Below are 13,192 nucleotides of genomic sequence, written 5' to 3'. Positions count from 1 at the left end.
TGTGTTGATTCAATGCCATTCCATGCCAAGCTTGTGGCAGTAGTGTGGTAACAGATTTGGCATAGTGCAGGTAGTAGTAGCCATTTAGTAGACTTGCAATAGATATGGATGACCATTGTTGTTGTGTTATGTAGCAGGTCATGATGGGTTGCAAGGTTTCAGACAAGTCCATAAGCCTGATGTTTAAAGCTGAGGCCAAATCTCATGATATGTGGTGTGAAGGCAAATCGCATGGTTCATAAGCAACATCTCATGGTTCATAAGCAACATGGATAGTTTGTGGTAAGGCTTTCCTCAATGGGCTTTTGTTCATATAGCATCATATGGTCCATTTCCTTTGCTTGAATCATGACTTTGGTTGATTTGAAATGGTTATGACCTGCTGCTTTTGTGTGACCTGGCTGCTCTTGTAGGCATGGCATAATCATGGTGGTGGAGGATAACTTGCAAATGAAGCAGTCACGATGGAAGCAAACATGAGTAATGGAGTGATGGATCAATGTTTAGGATGGAATATTTAGGACTTTAGGATGTAAAGAGGTTGAGTTGACTTTGGTCAAAGTTGACCAAAAAAGTCAACTATTGACCAAAGTCAACAATTGGTCAAAAATGGCAATTTTTGTATTTTCTTTATGACTTCTTTGTAAATGGATATTCAATGGACAATCATGGGTGAAATTAGGGTTTAATGGATTATGGTTGACTTTAGTCAAAGTTGACCAAAAAGTCAACTGTTGACCAAAGTCAACAGTTGGCCAAAAATGCCAAACTTTATATTTTCTTTATGGAATCACATGTAATGGTTTAAAATGGATGGAATGGATTAGATTGGTTTTGAAAACTAATTGACATTGGTTTCACAATTGGCTTGAATGTTTGACTTTTGCAAAGACAATAACTTGACTGATAGGGTATATGAACAAAACCAAGGAATGGGACCACAAGACTAGGGTTTTGACATAATATCCATAAAACAATGGTATGACCAACAAATGGCTTAAAACAAGGAAGTTTGATTGTCCTGATAACCAAAGAGATATCCACCACCAAATAAATAGCACCAAAGACTTTGCATTAAGGCCAAGACTCCAAGCTAGGTCAAGCAACTTGACAATGAACACATAATCAAACCACCAAATTCCCTTGATTACCATCACCTGATTAGGAGTTTGGAGGCTAAGATGAGGCTTAGGGAAACTCCCAAAATATCCTGCCTTGAGAAATTAGGGTTTTGGATCCCCCTGTTTTCCTAGTCACTACTTTGTTGAAGTCAAGCACTTACCAGCATCATTAGGGTTTCACATCCCCCATGCTGTTGATATGGTTAACCATGCCTTTGGATCTTGATACCTGTGTGACCCCTGGCTTACTGGGCCCAAGCTTCTTTTGAAATCATTAGGAATGATGCATGTGGATGAGTTATGGATGTATGCAAGTCATATCTTGATCAAATGATTAGATACATAGGTGAGAAAGGGGAGGGCAAATTTAAGGGTACAACAGTATGGTAGTGAAAAGGGACATCCAGCGGTTGATGGATGAAGGCATGATTCAAATTGTTAAATCCCATCATGTAGATGACGATGTGAATGTCATAGTGCCTGTTTTCAAGAGTCCAAAAAGAGTGATGGTTCAATACGACAACAGTAACAGTAACAACATCAACAACAGATCGGTATCGCTGTTGGTCATATGGTTAGCGGGTCCAGTCCCATATTCATCCGATAAAGTTGTTCCGTATCAGTACAATGCAACAATGTTGAAAGAGGTCTCGTTGCCTACGACCATCTTTGTAGTAAGCATTACTGATGTTACCAAGGTGACACGAAATGGTCGTGTGTTTGGGCTGTTGTTCCCAAAAGATAAAGAAGAATCAACTGTCAGTAAGAAAGTGGAAGTGCCTACTGTAAATCCGGTTGGTGCTTCAAAGGGTCAGTTTGGTGAATCCAGCAATTTGAAGGCTAATGATGATGATGAGGTACTTAGTCTGATAAAGAAAAGCGAGTTCAATATGGTGGAGCAGCTGCTCCAAACCCCCTCAAAGATTTCAGTATTGTCTCTGCTCATGAATTCTGAAGCACACAGAGAAGCACTGCAAAGAGTTCTAGATCAAGCCTTTGTGGAACATGATGTTATGGTGGATCGGTTTGATCATATTGTAGCTAACATCACTTCCTGCAACAATCTCAGCTTTTGTGATGAAGAACTCCCTGAGGAGGGTAGGAATCATAACTTGGCTTTGCATATCTCTATGAATTACAAAGATGATGCTTTGTCCAATGTGCTTGTTGACACCGGGTCTTCATTGAATGTGCTACCGAAGTCAACTCTTCCAAATCTATCATACTAAGGAGCGCCCATGAGGTATAACAGAGTAATCGTCAAAGCTTTTGACGGTTCGCGCAAAACAATGATAGGAGAAATGGACCTTCCAGTAAAGATAGTTCTGAGTGACTTCCAAATCACTTTCCAAGTAATAGATATCCACCCGGTCTACATTTGTCTGTTGGGAAGGCCATGGATCCATGAGGCGGGAGCTGTTACCCCCATTTTACATCAGAAGCTTAAATTTGTAAAGAATGGAAAACTTGTAATCGTTGGCAGGGAAAAGGCGTTGTTGGTTAGCCACCTGTCATCTTTCTCTTACGTTGAAGCTGAGGATGAGGTTGGAACTCCGTTCCAAGCATTATCTATTGTTGCTGAAAAGAGAGTCGGGGCACCTATGTCCTCATTGTAAGATGCAAAGAAGATTTTTGAAGAAGGCAATGTTGACCAGTGGGGGCGCATGGTAGAGGTCTCCGACATTAAAGGAAGAACCGATCCGGGCTTTCAGCGAGGTTCATCAACTGCAAGGTCTGAGGATATGCAACTTAGCTTCCGTAGCGGAGGGTTCATTCATGGCAATGAACAACACTTAGCTGTTGTGCTAGGGGATGACGAAGAGGAAGACTACGCCAATTTTGTGACGCATGGAAAGGCTTGCAACAATTGGGCTACTCTTGCTTTTATATGTTTTAAAAAATCCTTCTCCTATGCCTAAGGGAGAAGTGAGCATTGTTTTGGCATTTCAAATCTGATCATTAATAAAGTATAATTCTATTCATCCACATCTATGATATTTTGTTTTACTTTTTCCTTTATTCTGAAAATGGTAATCACAAAAAACATAAATAAATAATATAATTGTCCATCTGCATAATATTTGGTCACAAATTCACTTCTCTAAAATCAAAATATCAAATCATTATGCAGGTTGGTTTCTAACCCCATTGAATACAATGACCCTTCTCCTTCTCCAAATTTTGAATTCCATGTGTTTAAGGCCGAGGAGGAAAGTGATGAAGAAGTGAGTGATGAATTATCTCATCTTCTTAAGCATGATGAAAAAGCCATTCAGCCGTTTGAAGAGCAGATTGAGTTAGTCAACTTGGGTTCCGAGGATGATGTGAAGGAAGTCAAGATTGGGTCTCAACTATGTCCAGATGTGAAGAAGGGGTTGATTGATCTTCTTCGAGAGTATTCGTATGTGTTTTCTTGGTCCTATCAAGACATGCCTGGTTTGGATTCTGAGATCGTGGAACATAGATTGTCGTTGAAGCTAGAATGCCCGCCAGTCAAGCAGAAGTTAAGGAGAATGCATCCTGATATGGCAGTGAAGATTAAAGAAGAAGTGCAGAAGCATATTGATGCCGGTTTCCTTGTAACCGCTGAGTATCCGCAATGGGTGGCCAATATTGTGCCTGTGCCAAAGAAATATGGAAAATTCCGCATGTGTGTTGATTATAGAGATTTGAATAAAGCTAGTCCGAAAGATGATTTCACTCTACCACACATTGATATGTTGGTAGACAATACTGCTAAATTCAAAATCTTTTCGTTTATGGAAGGATTTTCCGGATAAAATCAGATCAATATGGAACCCGAAGATATGGAGAAGACCACATTCATTACCCCTTGGGGAACATTCTGTTATAGAGTGATGCCTTTCGGTTTAAAGAATGCTGGTGCAACTTACCAAAGAGCAATGACTACTATTTTTCATGATATGATGCATAAAGAGATTGAAGTTTATGTCGATGACATGATTGCTAAATAAATTGATGAAGAGGAACATGTTGAGCATTTGTTGAAGCTATTCCAGTATTTGAGGAAGTATAAACTCCGCTTGAATCCTAATAAATGTACTTTTGGTGTTCGTTCTGGTAAGTTGTTGGGCTTTATTATCAGCGAGAAGGGTATTGAAGTTGATCCTGCCAAGGTCAAAGCAATACAAGAGATGTCTGCTCCAAAAACTGAGAAGCAAGTCAGAGATTTTCTCGGTCGCTTGAATTATATCTCCCGATTCATTTCACACATGACTGCCACATGTGCGCCTATATTCAAGCTTCTTCAGAAAGATCAGTCTTGTGATTGGACCGAAGATTGCTAGAAAGCTTTTGACAGTATCAAAGAGTATCAGCTTGAACCCCCAATTTTGTCTCTGCCTGTTGAAGGAAGACCGTTGATCATGTATTTGACTGTGCTTGAAGATAGTATGGGTTGCATTCTAGGTCAGCAAGATGAAATTGGAAAGAAAGAATTTGCGATTTACTACCTCAGTAAGAAATTCACCGATTGTGAAACTCGGTATTCTATGCTTGAGAAAACTTGTTACGCATTAGCTTGGGCTGCTAAGCGTCTGCGTCAATATATGTTGAATCATACCACTTGGTTGATATCCAAAATGGATCCAATCAAGTACATATTTGAGAAGCCTGCTTTAACTGGGAGGATTGCCCGTTGGCAGATGTTATTATCAGAGTATGATATCGAATATCGATCTCGGAAAGCAATCAAAGGTAGTATCTTGGCTGACCATTTGGCTCACCAACCAATTGAAGATTACCAGTCAGTGCAACATGATTTTCCTGATGAAGAGATCTTGTACTTGAAAATGAAAGATTGTGATGAACCATTGCTGGAAGAAGGGCCAGAGCCTGGTTCCCGTTGGGGCATGGTATTTGATGGAGCTGTTAATCAGTATGGTAATGGCATTGGGGCAGTGATTATTACTCCTCAAGACACACATCTACCATTTGCAGCTAGATTGACTTCAAATGTATAAACAATATGGCAGAATATGAAGCTTGCATTATGGGGGCTCAAAGAGGCCATTGATCTCAGAATCAATCGTTTAGATGTCTTTAGAGATTCAGCTTTGGTTGTGAACTAGATCAAAGGAGAATGGGAGACGAATCAACCCGGTTTAATACCATATAAAGATTATGCGAGGAGGATTTCAACTTTCTTTACAAAGGTTGAGTTCCATCATATCCCTCGAGATGAAAACTGGATGGCAGATGCTCTTGCAATGTTGGCATCAATGATCGTAGTGAAGTATTGGAATGAAGTTCCCAATTTGACCATGATGCGTCTTGATAGGCCAGCTCATGTGTTTGCTATTGAAGAAGTCAAAGACGAGAAGCCATGGTGTTACGACATCAAGTGTTTCCTTCAAAGTCAGATTTACTCATCTGGGGCATCTTTGAAAGATAAGAAGACTTTGAGAAGATTAGCTGAAAATTTCTACTTGAATGGTGATATACTGTACAAGAGAAACTTCGACATGGTTCTGCTCAGATGCGTGGATAGACACGAAGAAGACTTGTTGATGACTGAAGTGCATGAAGGTTCCTTTGGTACTCATTCCAATGGACATGCAATGGCGAAGAAGATGTTGAGAGCAGGTTACTATTGGTTGACAATGGAATCTGACTGTTGCAAATTTGTGAAGAAATGCCACAAGTATCTAATATATGCAGATAAGATTCATATTCCTCTGACACTGTTGAATGTTATCTCCTCTCCATGGCCTTTCTCCATGTGGGGAATTAATATGATTGGGATGATTGAGCATAAATCTCCGAATGGACATCGTTTCATTTTAGTGGCAATAGACTACTTCACAAAATGGGTTGAAGCGGCATCATATGCAAATGTAACCAAGCAAGTTGTTGTGAGGTTTATCAAGAATCAGATCATATGCCGTTATGGTGTGCCAAGTAAGATATTAATGATAATGAATCAAACTTGAATAATAATATGGTGGAAGCTCTTTGTAAAGACTTCACGATTGCACATCATAATTCTTCTCCCTACAGACCTAAGATGAATGGGGTTGTTGAAGCTGCAAACGAGAACATCAAGAAGATTATTCAAAAGATGGTTGTCACATATAAGGATTGGCATGAGATGCTCCCATTTGCTTTGCACGGGTATCGTACATCCATCTGCACTTCAACAACCCCTTTCTCTCTTATATATGGTATGGAAGCAGTGCTCCCCGTAGAGGTTGAGATTCCTTCATTACGTGTGCTCATGGAAGCCAAGTTGACTAAGGCTGAATGGTGTCAGACCAGGTATGATCAACTGAATTTGATATAAGAGAAGAGATTATCTGTCATGTGTCATGGTCAGTTATATCAGCAAAGGATAAAGAAAGCTTTTGACAAAAAGGTCAGACCTCGGGTGTTCAGAGAAGGTGACCTTGTGCTCAAGAAGATTCTATCTTTTAAACTAGATTTTAGGGGCAAATGGACTCCTAATTATGAAGGCCCATATGTTGTTAAGAGAGCCCTTTCAGGCAGCGCTTTGATTCTTACAACTATGGATGGTGAAGAGTTCACTCGTCCTGTGAACGCAGATGCAGTCAAGAAATACTTCGCCTAAAAAGAAAAGAACAACTCGCTAAGTTGAAAACCCGAAAGGGCGGCTTAGGCAAAAATGAGTGTCTCGGTCGATTGAAATCCGAAAGGGAGATCCAGGCAAAAATTAGAGACATAAAATAGAAGAATTTCTCGATAAGTTCAGTACTCCACCTTGGGGCAACTTATGCAAAAATTAGGGATTATGGCAAGTAACTGCATTATGCCGATCTTCCAGTCCTAGAAAGACTTTGTTGAGCAAAGGGTTGACGTCAATTCATCATCCCAAGTAGCGGTCAAAAGCACAGTGGATATCAAGAGTTGGTAGAAGGATTAACGGTCAATTGCATTCAATGTAACCCTTTTCCATGAAATTGCCATTTTTCAACTTTGTAAAGATCTATGGAGTCTTGTCATTTACAGACTACCATTCTATTAAATAAAGTTGAGTTTTTATCCAATTATTTTTACTCTTATTTATTTCAGCCAATAGTTTTAAATTTTACTATGATCATTTTTGAAATTAAAATGTTTTGTAATCAAAATCTTTTTTTCTTAAACATATAAGAGCAAGAACTTTTCAAGGAAATTAAAAAGAAATATCAACAACATTTCAAAAAGCCGCAAGTCCTAAGTATGAAGCATTATTGGTTCCCTCGAGCAGTTAACCCTTTGGGTATCCCCAACCGATGTTGTTGATATAATTCCTTTGTGGAGTGTTTTTTCCCCAGCGGAGCTTCTGTATTTTCTGAAGGAGAATTGCCATCCAAGGCACAGCGGAATTTAAAAATTTCTCCATTTAGTGATCCTTACGAATGGGCATGATCAGTGATAAAATCGTTGCCTCTTGTGGCGATTCAAACCTTTGGTGCAGATCTCTGATAATGATCAAAACCTTTGATACAGATCCACGGGGCGATCACTAACGTTGAACGATGACAACGTCTCTACTCAGTCCACACGAACGGATTCCTTCAATCGCAGTGCTAGCTGTTATGAATGAAGGCTTTGAGTGAGAGAGAGATACGAAATTCCAACTCTTCAGTTGTGTTTTCTGTCTCAGTGAGTTACAATGCTTCTACCCAAGGGGTTCTATTTATAGAACCACTTGTGTGGGCTTCAAGCCAAAAAGCCCACTTAAGTGCATTTTGGCCCATATCTCATAAAATGCCAAAATTACTTAAGTATTTGGTACCTTACCATATTTCGTATTCTACTTAAGTACACCGTACCTTACGATGTTCCTTAATTATTCTATCTCTCATCAATCCGTCCTTTTTGTGTGACCCTATAGGTTTTTGCGGCGTTGGCAATTATATTAAATCACGCATTTAACATAATAAACAGTGAGCGGTATCTAGCAACACATCACTGCTACCCAAGTCACGAAAATGTCATGTGATCTGACAAAACCTCCTGTGATAACAATTATGTGTATAATTACCCCTTTACCCTTATGTCTATATTGAACACAAGGTATAGACCGTGTCACCCTTGTCCAGTTCAATATTGGGCCCATAGACATTTATCCTGTTACGCAGTATTGGCAAATTCCATCTAGGACACTCATGTCCCTCAGCATGCTTCGTGGAGTACCCATCAACTGTCTTTATGGTTATCCAGTTACGGACAACGTTGGATCAACAATAAAGCACTCGACTCTACATCTAGGATCCATAGTGGTTTCAGGTCGAAGAGTGGTATACACTATTATCACCATGAGAATAACTTATGACACTTTGCATAACTTTCTATATAGTATTCTCATAGCGGGTCAATCCGGTATAAATATTACTCCTAATATTCATACCTATGTTTAAGACTTGATAACTCTTTATCCATGATCCATGAGATGTGATCATCAGTCTACAAACATAATAGTCTTAATGCTTTAATGTTATCCCACTTCACACTAAAGCTCGACTACGGATACTTTAAGAATAGTGTCCTTATGTTTAATGTGTTCTCATGATTAAGTCACACTTAATACATTAAACGGACTATCCATTCCAGGGACTTTATTAATCAACCATAATAAAGAAAATGCCTTTAAATAATTCAATACAAGTACCAAAAGTATTGGCCTCTAGGACTTACACCAACAATCTCCCACTAGCACTAGAGCCAATCAGGCATACCCCGTATGCCATTGATCTAGTATGGCCATCATGCTTCTGCTGCGCAAGAGGCTTTGCCAGTGGGTCAGCTATATTGTCAAGTGTAGGTACTTTACATATTTTCACACAACGTCTAAGTATGTGTTTGGATCGTTGGTGAGATCTAGGCTCCTTAGCTTGTGCGATAACATCATTGTTATCATAATAGAGACCAATGGGATCCATAATGCTAGGGACTATGCCAAGTTTATTGATCCAAACAGCTTCCTTTGCTGCACTTAAGGCAACAATATACTCGGCCTCAATTGTAGAATCAGCAACTGCATCTTGCGTTGAACTTTTCAAGCTCACAGTGCCACCATTTAAGCAAAACACATAACCAGATTGGAATCATTCATATTAAAGCGTCTCAGCACTTTGTCTATGTACTCTGACTTAGGCCAAGCATTTCATGATCTATCTCTATAGATTCTGATAGGCTGCTTCACCCAGGTCCTTCATAGAAAAGCATTTCCCCAACCAAGACTTTACTTGTTGCATGGGTAGGGATATCGATTCCAATGAGTAATATGTCATCTACATATAATACCAGGAATACGATCATGCTCCCACTAACCTTCTTATAGACACAAGGCTCATCTTCGTTCTTGATGAATCCATACAGTTTTACTGTTTCATCAAGGCGAAGATTCCATGAGTAGGTCACAGGCTCATCTTGATCCATGAGTAATACATCACCTTGATCAGATATCCATATATCTCAGGTAGGTGACGTATTGCCTGACCTACGTTGGTCTTGTTCTACTTGAGCAGGTTGCTCTTACACAACTACTTGTGTTTCCTGCTCTAATTCCTCCATAGGTGTATCGATGCTTTGTGATTCTTGAATTTCTTCAAGCTCTACTTTCCTCCCACTGGTTCCTTTAGAATTAAAATCCTTTTCTAGGAAAACTCCAGTTCGAGCGACAAACACTTTGCCCTCCGAAGGATTGTAGAAGTAATATCCTCTTGTTTCTTTAGGATACCCCCACAAATAAGCATTGGTCAGATTTGGGCTTAAGCTTAGTTGAAATTTGTCGTTTCACATAAACTTCGCAACCCCAAATCTTGATGTAAGACATATGTGGTCTCTTACCACTCCATATCTCATATGGTGTCTTTTCAACCTTTTGGATGGAACACGGTTAAGTGTGTAAGCTGATGTCAATGGTGTATGTCCTCAAAAGGAGTTTGGAAGATTGGTGTGACTCATTATGGATCGGACCATGTCCAACAGGGTTCGATTTCTTCTCTCAGATACACCCTTCCATTGGGATGTTCCAGGAGGAGTAAGTTGGGATAGGATCCCACACTCTTTCAGATGGTCATCAAACTCTAGGATTAAATACTCATCACTTCGATCTGATCGAAGAGTTTTAATATTCTTACCTAGTTGGTTTTAACTCGTTAGGTTTCACCCTTTTGTATTAATGTTATTAATAGGCATTTCAAGATCAAGGACATATAGTCCATTGTTCATTTGTGCAGTAGCATAGAATATATCATTCAAATAAATTGAGCAACAATTGTTCTTTATTATAAATGAAAAACCAAACTTGTCCAAACAAGCAATGGAAATAATATTCTTGCTAATTGCAGGTACATAATAACAGTTCTCTAACTGAATTATTAAACCACTAGGTAAAGTCAATACAAAAGTTCCTACGGCTAAAGCAGCAACCTTTGCTCCATAGCCAACTCGTAGGTCGACTTCACCTTTTGCCAAATCTCTACTCCTTTTTAGTTCCTGCACATTTGTACAAATGTGAGAAATGCATCCAGTATCTAATACCCATGATGCAGAAGTAGATAAAATAACAAAAATACCTGAAGTTGAAGTCTCTACTCCATTCTTCTTATCTTCTAGGTACTTTGGGCAATTCCTCCTCCAGTGTCCGGTCTTACCGCAATGGAAGCAGGTGCCTTCTTTTGCTATGCCTCCACTAGGCTTCAAAGCAGCAGTGGATCTGGGATTGGCAACTTCCTTCCCGTTCCCCTTATCACTCTGCTTAGTGGGCCTTTTGTTCGGTCTCTTTCCATTTCCGATCATCAGAATGGACTTCCCTTTTGACTTCAGATTCTGCTCGGCAGTTCTTAACATGGCGAGCAGTTCAGGAAGAGATTTGTCCATATCAATCATATTGAAATTTAGGACAAATTGACTGAAACTATCTGGCAACGATTGCAAGATCAAATCAGTTGCAAGTTCCTTTTCGAGGGGAAAACCCAATCTCTCAAGGTTTTCCACATACCCAATCATCTTGAGTACATGGGGACCTACCGGGGCTCCCTCAGCTAACTTGCTTTGAAAAAGGGCTTTTGAAACTTCAAACCTCTCATGCCTTGCTTGCTCTTGATAGAGCAACTTCAAGTGTTCGATCATATCGAACGCTGACATGTTCTCATGTTGCTTTTGCAATTCTGAGTTCATGGTAGCTAGCATGAGACAAGCAGTTTCATTGGCATCATCGACATGCTTCTTATAAGCATCTCTTTCTGCCTTAGGTGCAGAACTAGGAGGTTCCTCTTCAGGAACAGGTGTCTCCAAGACATACAGCTTTTTATCATGTTTGAGGACAATCCTCAGGTTTCGGTGCCAATCCAGGAAATTTGTCCCAGACAATTTTTTCCTTATCAAGGATTGATCGCAGGATGTTGTTAGAGGTATTTGCTGTCATGGTAATCTACATAAGGATTAATGAAAGTATAAGTATCATGGACATATTTAATTAGGCCTTTAATTAAATATGCTCCCACTATTTTACTCAAAACAAATGACCCTCATCATCTGATTCGGAAAATCCCGTTGGAAGATTTTCTAGTGGGTCGAGATCCATATTTCACTTCGTTCTAAGTCCGCGTAGGTGGATTACACAAAACTAGGTTATTTAGGTAGGAACTCCTTCCAATTGTATCTCATACAACTCTCGAAAATTTCAGTTGGGTGAATAACTCCTTATTCCAATCCATCACATGGAACATTCCCAACTCTTGCTTCTAAACATATATATAATCTTATTATAATTTGTTTAGTTAAGTTTGACCCATTGTTTTAACAGTTGGATATTACAATTATCCCATCGCACCTTACTAATATAGAACATGCACCTCGCGTAGGCGAAACCTACATTATTCGATACTAGTCTTGATGAGTGTTAAAACTTGGAAAGCTTAAACTTAATATTTATTTTGAGGGAATTGCAATTTTTTTTTTGATCTCACCGGCTTGTTTATCATATAAACCGTCTCTCATATGCATCAACATACATTCACATGCATCAACATACATACATACATAATGAAACAGTTATGGCCCCTAGCGCAATTGTTCTCCCAAGCCAATGAGAGAACCTAAGCTAACCTACAACGATCTAAGCTTCTCCAAGCAAGATCTTCAAGGTTGTCCTCCTTTGGCACTGACTTCTTTGCTTTCTTCATATCATTACATTACATAAAAGAAACTCGTTTTACATACGAGGGAGTGAGATGAGAAGAGAAGTTACATTTGGGAGATTAAGGGAGAGGCACGACACGCAGGTCGTATTTTAAAAATCCAAAGCAGAATAAAGGAAAACTAAGGCCATAACCGATCACCACAAGACAATAATAAACACTTTATTATTATTATTATTAATTCCTTTAATTAATTAAAATCAAATTAAATTTCGACGACCGATCATCACATTTTAATGAACAATTCATTTAAAATCGATGTCGCTTTTCGTATCAACACTTGACACTTTTAAAGCACTGAGTTAGCCGAACGGGTGAAAATTTCCTTGCGTTAACCGGTTAACACTGTTTGAAATCTGAAAAAAAATGTTTTTTGCCTTGCGTTAACCGGTTAACCAAATGCGTTAACCGGTTAACACTGTTTGAAAATGTCTTGGAAAACTGTTTTCCGCCTTGCGTTAACCGGTTAACCATATGCGTTAACCGGTTAACACTGTTAAAAACTCAAAAAAATTTATTTTGCATTGCGTTAACCGGTTAACCATATGTGTTAACCGGTTAACACTATTCCAAAAAGTGTTTAGAAAGCACAACTCTTGTGCAGTCAAACCCCAATCGCATAACTCTCTGACAACACAACCCTTGTGTCGTCACTAACCCTGATGCACCAATTTCAGACCGTCAAACACATCTCGATTGTTAATTCAGTATGATTGATCAACACGTCATTGCTTCACCATACTAATGTCGGATCAAGAAGCAAACGACCATTGATCGCTCAAAGGAAAACAATCATTGAGGGTTTGAATGAACGAAACAAGAACACTATATCATATATAATGTATTTTGCATCAGGATTACATATATCACATATATGTAACTTGATCGATCTCAATTTAA

This window comes from Lathyrus oleraceus, chromosome 4 (genome assembly GCF_024323335.1).
Source record: "Lathyrus oleraceus cultivar Zhongwan6 chromosome 4, CAAS_Psat_ZW6_1.0, whole genome shotgun sequence".
Classification (NCBI taxonomy): Eukaryota; Viridiplantae; Streptophyta; class Magnoliopsida; order Fabales; family Fabaceae; genus Lathyrus; species Lathyrus oleraceus.
The sequence above is the reverse complement of the archived record's forward strand: the minus strand, read 5'-3'. Positions refer to the sequence as shown.